The sequence below is a fragment of the Falco naumanni genome, chromosome 2, assembly GCF_017639655.2.
Source record: "Falco naumanni isolate bFalNau1 chromosome 2, bFalNau1.pat, whole genome shotgun sequence".
NCBI classification, from domain to species: domain Eukaryota; kingdom Metazoa; phylum Chordata; class Aves; order Falconiformes; family Falconidae; genus Falco; species Falco naumanni.
In genome coordinates, this window is record NC_054055.1 from 114,940,998 (window position 1) to 114,951,196 (window position 10,199).

Genomic DNA, 10,199 nt, shown 5'->3' on the forward strand with positions numbered 1-10,199 from the left:
CGCCTTTTCTGTCCCGGCTGAGGGGGGTCCCCGGCCCCCGCCAGTGCGGGGTGGGGGTCTGTCGGGGGCCGCTGCCCTCACACGCGTGGGTACCCCCAGCGTGGAGGCCGGCCGATGGCCCCTGTCCTCGCAGACCCGTCCCCACTTGCAGACCCGCCGCAGGGATGCGGGGGGACCCCTGTCCCCACACCCACCCACCCGCTGGTGAGGGCTGCCCGCTGGCCCGCACACCCCCTCGGGGCACGGAGGCTCCGGCACACCCGGTCGCACAGCCCTAACTGCTGTTAGCCCACTCGTGACACCACCCGCATGCTCAAAACCTATTGCCAGCTAGGCCCACCCGTGCCCCTGCCGTCCCGCGGCCCGGGTCAGGAGCAGGAGAGCGGGGGAAGCGTGGCTGCCCTCGGGCCTGGGCACTGCACAGCCAAGGCCAGGCCCCGGCCACGCCAGGCAGCAGCCGCCCTGCTCTGGGACCAGCTCTGGGACTGGGTTTCCTTGCCCTGCTCTGGGACCAGCTCTGGGACTGGGTTTCCTTGCCCTGCTCTGGGACCAGCTCTGGGACTGGGTTTCCTTGCCCTGCTCTGGGACCAGCTCTGGGACTGGGTTTCCTTGCCCTGCTCTGGGACCAGCTCTGGGACTGGGTTTCCTTGCCCTGCTCTGGGACCAGCTCTGGGACTGGGTTTCCTTGCCCTGCTCTGGGACCAGCTCTGGGACTGGGTTTCCTTGCCCTGCTCTGGGACCAGCTCTGGGACTGGGTTTCCTTGCCCTGCTCTGGGACCAGCTCTGGGACTGGGTTTCCTTGCCCTGCTCTGGGACCAGCTCTGGGACTGGGTTTCCTTGCCCTGCTCTGGGACCAGCTCTGGGACTGGGTTTCCTTGCCCTGCTCTGGGACCAGCTCTGGGACTGGGTTTCCTTGCCCTGCTCTGGGACCAGCTCTGGGACTGGGTTTCCTTGCCCCTGCCTTCGTTCCGCTTAGCGAGGGGCTGCTGCCGCGCGGCATTCGTGCCACCGCTCCGCTGCCTTTGCTCCTGGCCTGCTCGCAGAGATTTTTGTTTGCTCGGGGATTTAATTTCCTGTTTGTTTGTAAAAACAAAGATCTGAGGCTCTGGCCTGCTCTCTAGTAAACTCGGACAGTTATCTGCTGTTTCAGCCTCCTTGCTGCATTAACTGTGAAATCCGTGCTCTCCTCGTGTGCATTTCGCTGTCTGCTGCCCGGGCTCCCTTCGGGCTACCTGATTTTCTGTTGTTTGGTGGAGCCGGTTCCATATTACTCATTTCTCTGCGTGTGCGGAATCTCCGGAGCCTGTGCACAGCTTTGGGCTGCTGCTCCCACCAGCAAAATGGCTGGTTTAGGCTTTATTGTAGCACCTCCAGCGCACCTTGGTCTTGAGCGCGCCTTGGCCTGGGCGAGGCTGTTTGCTCCCACGAGCAGGAAGTATGCGCCTGTAACTGAGCACCATTATCAGACTGGATTTTAGGTTGGACTTTGTTATTCCTTCTGTAACGCTTTACAGTAGAGAGGGTGTTGCCTGATAGGAATGAAAAAAGACCCTCCTAAAACTGACGAGGAGAACTTTCGCCCTCCCACCACAATTACCTGAGCTCCTGCACACAGTAGTTCTCTTTGTAGAGCTGGAACCGCGAGGAGCCTGGGGGACACTTAGTCCTGTCTACACTGAAGTTCTCCGAGCTCCCAAGCCGCAAATGAGGCTGAATCCACAAGTGTGACTGAGAAAGGGCTGCCCAAACAAAACAAGACTGTCTTCATCTGTATTTACGATACCCTTATATTTATATGCCTGTTCTTGCTGCCTGTTTCCATTCATTCTGCTCTACCTTATCCTTTGGCTCGCATTCAATCACATTTTTTCTTGACTGGAAAACATCACTTCTGTAAACCAAGGCATGTCACTTACATCAAATTCAGAACACGGGTTAGAAGATCTCTCACCCTTACTGGTCAGCTTCTGTCACACTGGTAAAAGTGCTGATCATTCATCAAACGCTAGTCCTGAAAATATATCCCCTGGTGCCTCCTAAGCCTTGCAGCAGCAATCCTGATACATACACATGGATGTAGTCATGGATGCAAAGTTTACTGTATGCACAAGGCCACTGATTTTGCAGGATCCCCAGTCCCCATTTACTCTGTGCTTCCTATTTCCTGTGCTCTGTTGCCAGTTGAGGATCATCGATCCAGGACCTGAATTACAGTGCTGAAAAGTTATAGCAGTGACTCGATGATTTTCATTATGTCCTTGGAAAGATTTTCCTTATGACCGTCCAATTTGGAACTCCCTACTGCCCTTACGGTAACTGCCAGATACCAGCATCTACTTGGCCACCGCTAAGCATTGTTAGTTACACTGATGAAAAAAATAGGCAAATCCCTGCTACCCTGAGCTGTGGTGTGTGGTATTCTCAACAAGTGTCATCTCACACTTTTACTTCATATTTAGTAAGAATTGCTCTCCCTCCCATATAGTCGGACTTCCAGACAGAAGGGGCCACTGTAACACATTCATCTGACCCCTATACACCAGCCATAGATTATTTTTTTCTCTAGCAGGTGGATCAAAGTGAGTCTGAAAGACAACACATCTTGTCTGAAAGACTCCCAAGTAATGGCAAGTGCCTTATTCCACCTACTAATTTATTCCAATGCTTAATTACCCTTGCTGCTAGGAAATTGCTTCTTTCAAGGTTGAATTTGTCTAACTTTGACTTCAAGACATCAGAACTTGATATGCCTTTGTCTACAAAACTGCACATCCATCCCATTTTCATGGGTAAGTAACTATACACGGTGCTCCTATCACTTCTCCCTGTTAAAACGAACAGTGTTTTCTTTGAAGCCTCATGTACACGTTCAGCCACTGCAGCATTTTTTGGACTCTCCAATGTCTCTAAGTGCTTTTGAACTCACAGGCCCCTGCTCTGGATACAATGTCATTGTGGTCTGTATACCCATGCTGTGCACAGAGTAAAAATCATTTCTCGGTCATTGTTTGGTTTTCTCCTTCTCATGTATCTAAAAATGGAATTAGACCATTAACTGCCTACACTGCACAAAAAGCTTGTGGAGTCCATTACAAATCCCCAAGTCACTTTCTGTATCTGTGTTTTTCAAGAGAGCATCTTTATCCTGCCATTCATCACTGATGTTCTTCCTCACTACATGGCCATGCAGCAGGGTGTGTTAAAATACATTGCGTAATGTTGTGACAATTTAAGAAGCTGTGAGATCCCTCATTCGATTTGAGAACCGTTTCTCTGAGGCTGATAAATCACCAGCATAGATAACAGAAAGACCAGGCCTGAAGCTGACCACTGTGTTAGTCTACCTTCTTCTTCAAAGCCTGTTTTCTTCTCTTTTTTGTGTGTCCTACTTTCAATGAATTGTTACATGTATGTGATCATGTCATTTTTTCCCCTTGCCAATTCCATTTTGTATAGTTCAGCTATGAGAGCCAGACGGAGCCAAAAGCCTTCTCCCAGTATAAAGTCAAGACAAATATCTTCCTCTGGTTTTATGCTTTCTCCATGTTTATTTATGAGAACCAGAGTAAATATGTGGTCAGTTGTTTGTTCCTCAGGAAGGCACCCCATCTGACTTTCAGTGTTTAGCATGTTGTTTTGAGTAGATACCACATATAATTCATTTATTGATGGTGCTGCAGAAGTATTTGCCTACATTTCTTCATACCTAGATTTCTGCACAATGCATAGGCTGAAGGCAACTCTCGTTTGGAGGTAACTAGATTGGCCAACAGAATCTCAGGGAAGGATCGAGATTGAGGTGTTACGTCAAACACGTTATTATGCGTGCACATATATGCATGAACATGAACGTACACTGATCCTAAAGAAACCCACATGTGACTGCTCCCTACTTGCGCCACTCCCCCAACATATACTTGCTAGTTTTTGCAAAGTTCCTCTCTTGACATACATGGATAAACAACTCTCGTTCTCCCCACATTGTGGCCTGAGCAGCAGAGGACGAAGGCAAGATGACTACGTGGCAGGCGCACATCTACAGCGTGGAGGGTAAGGGTAAACCGCATTCAGAAGTTCCATACATCTCCCACCGGCAGAAGGACCCACCCTGCCGAGGACCCAGCACCCTGTTTAGAGGCAGAGGCTGCAGAAGCGCTGCGAAATCTTTGGGTCCCATTGCCTTGGCTACGCAAGGCCCCTTGCTGCTGGTGTGTGGCGGCCGTAAGCTCCACAACAGAAGAGAGGGACAGGCAGACAGGCAGATAAGGCCATGCTCAACTGCTCCGTCAGCAATGCGACAGCCACTGAGGGCAGGAAAGGGCCTGTCAGCAGCTTCCACACTGCCTGCGTGAGAACCCCGGGGAAAGGGAACCATGGCATGAACGTTGTCCTGGAGACATCTACATGGGGATGTGCCGTCTCATGGCTTGGCTACTCATTAAAGATGCTTTTCTCAAGAGCTAGGGACATTATCCCCAGTGTGCTGGCCAAATTCCACGTTGCTTGATTTCATTCTGCCTTTGGGTTCCCTTTGTGTTTCGGAGCGGGCACAATACTCGTCTTCATTTCCTCTCCTCAACTTTTGTTAAATTTTGCCTTGCTCTATTAAACAGCTTGCATGTTCCAGCCAAGGGGCTGCCCTGTCATGATTGTGGCTGACGTGAGCCCTGCGCCCTCGGAGCTGTGCGGTCGGTTTTGTGAAATGCTTCTGAGCGTACCTAGACGGAAAATATATGCCCCCTTGTCATTCCTCTCTCAGTAGTTGAACAGAAATACAGGCAATAGCAGAGAGCTCACAAAGAACTGTGAAAAACTCAGCTTACCCATTATGTATTATGCATTAAAACCTGTCTCTATTGAGCTGTCCAAGATAAAGTCCTACTGGCATTTGATCAAAAGAGTAGGAAATTACCTTGATTTGTCCTGGCTAGAGCTGACTGCTTCATGTAAAAAGTATTTGTGAATAAATTATTTGCAGATTGATGGGGGGAAAGTGAGTAATTTATTTGATGAATATTGTTCAGCTGGCTATTAAGGTAACCAAATCATGAGGAAAAAATATTGGTGAATGATTTATGTGAAAATCTAGTTGAAATTTGACAGGAGAAAACGGTCAAACAAACTGTTTGCCACTATTATTCAAATGCTAGTAGACCTGGATAGAGTTCATGCACTAGTCAAGCACATCCTGATGCTTCAAGCCACGGCCCTAAGAAAGGTAATGAAATATGAATTCAAATCTTCAAATCTACAACCACCTTCTCCTTAAAAGATATTCTCCACAGCCCCAGCCCCAAAAGATATCTATTAGTGAGCATAGAACAGATTCTACATTTGCAGTTATTTATTCTTATTTATTATGAAGACACTCTGGAAACAATCTTGCCTGGTAGAATAGCAATGAAAATTGAGTACCTTTTCCTCCTCTTCTGCCTCCCTTCAGTGGATCTCTAAGCACTTTACAAATTTCAGGTGGGTTTAATATTACAGCTGTTCTGTGAGGCAAGAAGGCATAATGAAATCCAGGAAAAGTAGGAAGCACATACCACGTGCTACAGGTTTCTTTACATGATAAACTCTCAGACTCCATGAACAGTTTTAGACTAGACTCCTTTCAATAGAGCACATCGTTTAAAGACTGACTACATTTTTCAAATCTGGCTGCCTGAAGTTTGGTTCTTAACTACTTAAGCACTCGAAAACAGCTGCTTTATATTACGTGCTGAACTCTCGTTGAATTTGATGGAATTTTTGAGCACTAAACACATAAGGAGAAAAACCACGTATCGTGATATTTCCATCCGCACACACAGATTTAGCAGCATCTCTAGATGCTTGCCTGCATATGATGGTCTACAGGTTAGAGCCATAATAACTAGGAAACAGGCAGGTTGCAGAGACCTGTCTGTAGCTGTGGGTTGCACCTCCATGTCACTGGCACCACATGAGCAAACCATACGCAAAAAAAGTTATCCAACCTGTTAAATAGTAAATGAGACATCCTCCTATTTCATGCCTCTCTTTTGCACTTCCAGCAACAGGGCTGTGGTCCCTCCGTTGCTTTTGGGTTGGAACTGCGGGTGCTTACTATCCAATATGAGGGACCGCACTTCAAAGCACTAGATAGTTATTAAAGATTTGGCATTAGATGTTAATCTGGCTCCCACTATGGCATGAACAGCAAGGATAAAATCAAACTATTCAAACTACTGGGTGTTTTCTTGTCAACTTCACTGCAAACAGGATTTGATCTCTAGAACCAAATGGAACATCAGCAACCAAAGAATTATTGAACAGAAAGTACATGCTAAGGCAGTATATGACAAAATTATCCCCCAACAACTTGCTGTCTGAACTCCTACAGAAGTGAATAATTAAAGAACTAATCTAAAAGATACGTATTTTTATGGAAGGAAGACTGAATATCAAATTAAAAATCTGCTGTCAGCTTAAACCCAAATAAACTATAAAACCCGGAATAAATATTTGTATGATTGCTGTTAATCATCAGAGGCAGTTTAAGACCCAGATTTACCCAATATGATTTTTGTTCTTTTTCCCACTGGCATTTTTCCTCTCTTGAACTAGGAAAAATCAAAAGGAGTCAATTTTGCTTTCAGGTTTTCTCTCTTTCTGCGTTGTGACTGCAAAAATCATAGGGGAGGATATTGCTCTGGTTTAAAGGAACAGTTTTCATTAGAAAGAGAAGAGGAAAACAATGCAAACATTTCTGTTGGCATTTGGTTTTATATGAAACCTCCTAGGCAAAATTGAAGTGACAAGGGAGGGGAGTGTCTCTGCCTATAACATGGGCAGGTACAATTCTCACCCTGCTCTAAATTCACTCTCTTGATACAGTTACACTCCATTTTGGGAGCTTGCTTTTTTTTCCCACTAAGGTCAATCTGAGCTTAGCTCTTCTTTGTGGTTTTTACCTGTGGGACTGCTGTCTTCCCACATCAGAAACAGGCTCAAATCCTTTTCTGACCTTGATTGCAATGAATAGGACATCCATACAATGAGGATAAATCAGGTTAAATCAGCAGCAGTATTAGTGCATATCTCCGGCAGGTCCCAGAACCTCACATATTGCTACCTTCCACTACACAAGGCACATAACCCAACCTTGACTTTAGGCCATTCTGAGACACGGAAATTACAGAAACAAGAAGCCTGGAGGTCTCTGCCTATGCAGGACTGAAGTGCTACACATAATACACACTGAGCTGTCACCTATTATCCTGAGTTGATTTTAAATGGTCTATAATCCAAGGATGAGAAGTGAGCACCATAGGATGTGGCAAATGCTTCTCATACAGCAAGCCAGTGTTGTCACAATAGTGAACCATGAAAGAAGAAACAAGCTGTCTCTTCAAGAGAGGACTCCTAATTTCATGAACACTGCGGCTAGAAGAATCTTTTCAAGTGCATTTACGTTAACAGGAGTTCATTATGAGATTAGGCTGGGGCTGGTGATCATGACCCCGTCTGACAATCTGGGCACACTCTTTATTAACGAGAGCCTAGAAAGAGGAAAGAGGCACAGTGTAAGCTACTGCACTCACTGCATCCCAAGGAGCAGGGATCTCAGTCCAAAGGACGATCCACAAGTCAGTCTTCTGGGGGTCTTCCCTCCCCCTGATGGGACTGGAGGAGATGTTACAAAGAGAGCTTTGTGTTCTCAGACAAATATCAGGAGAAGTCAGTGAAGTCTCAATACGCATTTTTCAGGTTCATTTCTAACTTACAGTGCCAAGCAAAGAGATTAGAGATGCAAAATACATGCAAAATAAAACCAGCATAAAAGTTCAATGACAACAGGCGAAGTGAAACCTCTGCTTTTAACAGAGTTCCAGAAACAAACTCCAAGAGCTTGATGCACAAATAATAATGGACAGCAAAGCAACCTGTGTACTTTTTTATTTCCAGTCCTTTTGTCATCCTAATAGCCCAACGTTTCCTACCTATTGCAATTTGCTGTTTTGTTTTCACATCGGCTGACCAGCTAACTAGCTTGTTGAGCCGGCAAAGAAAAGAAGAAGGAAAAAAAAAAAAAAAAAAAAAAAAAAAAAGCAGGTCAAAAACTGCAGATGTCTCAGTGTTTGTGCCCAGGGGACATCAGATAACAAGCTGTTACAGTGTGCCTGCAAATCCACTGGTTGGCTTGTTATTTCTGAGTGTCTACGTAAGGCCTCACTGATTCTAGTTTGGCACTTGGCTGTTGACCCTGCAGCATTTTGGGGGTATCTGCAGTACAAAAGGCTCATCAGCTCATCCAGCATTTCTTCTGTGAGTCTTGGATGATGGCCAGGGAAGCAACCCAAACGCTAACTTCTCAGAGGAGCTGTGTCTCGCCCCAGACCTTCAGATGAGCCATCAGCTGGGGGCTCCTGCTGTCTGCTAGGACGCTGCTCCATGCGTCTGTGCCTTTGCAAATCTTGCATCCTTGAAGATGGTCAGTTTTAGAAGGTGCTCCTGTATTGGCAACACGGGGAATGTGCCTGTGGATCATGGGGTTCACCGGGACAGCCGAGCAGAAACGTCACAAGGTAAACTACAGCACAAAGTCTCCTTGCCTGCTCTGTGACCGCAGGGACTGCAAGCAGGGAAACACATTCAGATTCAAATCACGATATATAAAAGACTCACTAATTTAGACCCAAGAGACTTCAGAAGAGGGCAGATTTTGGCTGTGAGAAAGCAGTGCCTGCATATAAAGTCACTGGAAAATATCCAATAAGGCTGCATATACTATGTCCCTCAAAATACACTTCTGTGACAGGGGAGTAGTTGCTATTTTTTGTGAATCGCATGTCTTACAGCAGAATAAGAAGGTTTGGTAAAAGCAGCATGAATAAATACTGTTAGTATTGTTTTAAAGAGACCTCTGATCCAGCCTTTGCACAGATGAGCGAGCAAAACTGGGAAGTCTGCACAGGGGCTCTAGCTATTTTCTTGTATCCCCAAGGAAATCCACATTCCTCCGTTGGTGGAAGTGATGACAGCCTGTGCATTCCCTGCCAGTCAGACTTCCCACGGGCTTTCAGGCCAGCTCTTCACCCACCACCATGGCAGCAATGCTGTGGAGCGGTGTCTTATGTGAGCAATATGACCCAAGAGCAAGGAGGATTGGAGAGCGAGGAGGGACTTCTGCAAAAGGAAGTATCACGGCATTTCCAGAGCTTGTCACAGAGGATCAGGGCAGCTGGGTAGCCTTGGAGACAGAAATCGAAGGTGTGTTATGGGGATTTACATGCTGGTTTTGGAAACCCCGTTTCAGTTTCAGATGATTAGCAATATCTGTGAAGCCCTTAGGAAAATTACTCCTTTACATCTGTATAAAGGCAACGGACGAGGCATAGCCCTCTTCTTTTAGCAGGAATTCCCTAACTAGTGGCTGGAGAAATGTGTTGCTTTTCTCCTTGCTGAGACTAGGCAGCTGCTGTGCTCGCTAGATTATATCCCAGGCTGGAAGATTTGATTTAAGGCAAGCCTGGCTGATGACTCTCTGCATGTAAAACTTCCAAACAAGGAGGAGGGAGCAGCTGCAATTACAGTTTTCAATTGGGAAGTGAGAAAATAGAGATAATTTCCGTTTCTACAGCAATGTGAATAATTATCAAAAAGAAAATGGTTGACTGGCAGCTGGAAGCCTTGCTTCTACTACCTAGAGCAACGGGCCAGTAACAGCAGCACAGATTAAATCCCTTGGTGGAGGGGTCCACTTCTAAATGTTAAAATCTCATTTCCCCATTCTCTTGTTTGTTTGTTTTTCATTCTCACTTACTTGGAATTTACATTTCTATCCCCAGAAAACACTGTTTTACAAGGTTTGCATGTGGGTATCTCTTCTGCGATTTCATGTTGCCTCTGCTTACATCTCACCAGCCGATCAAACAAGACTGCAAGCCATTCAGGCACTAAGCCTCTATAAACCCCTGCATCCGTTTCTAGATTAAAAGCAACAATGCTCATTCACAAGAACATTTGAAAACCAGCCATATTTACCAGGTGATGGGCACTCCCCGTGATGTTGCTTTCATATAGAGCTAGTTTTCTGGTGCTCCCTCAGACAGGGACTCCTAATGAATTTTATATATCTGGAGACTGACAAATCCATGGCAATAGCCTTCTGATATGTTAATAAAATGCCAAGCCAATTCTGGAATCATCTTCTGACGTATGAATCTGGACTTACT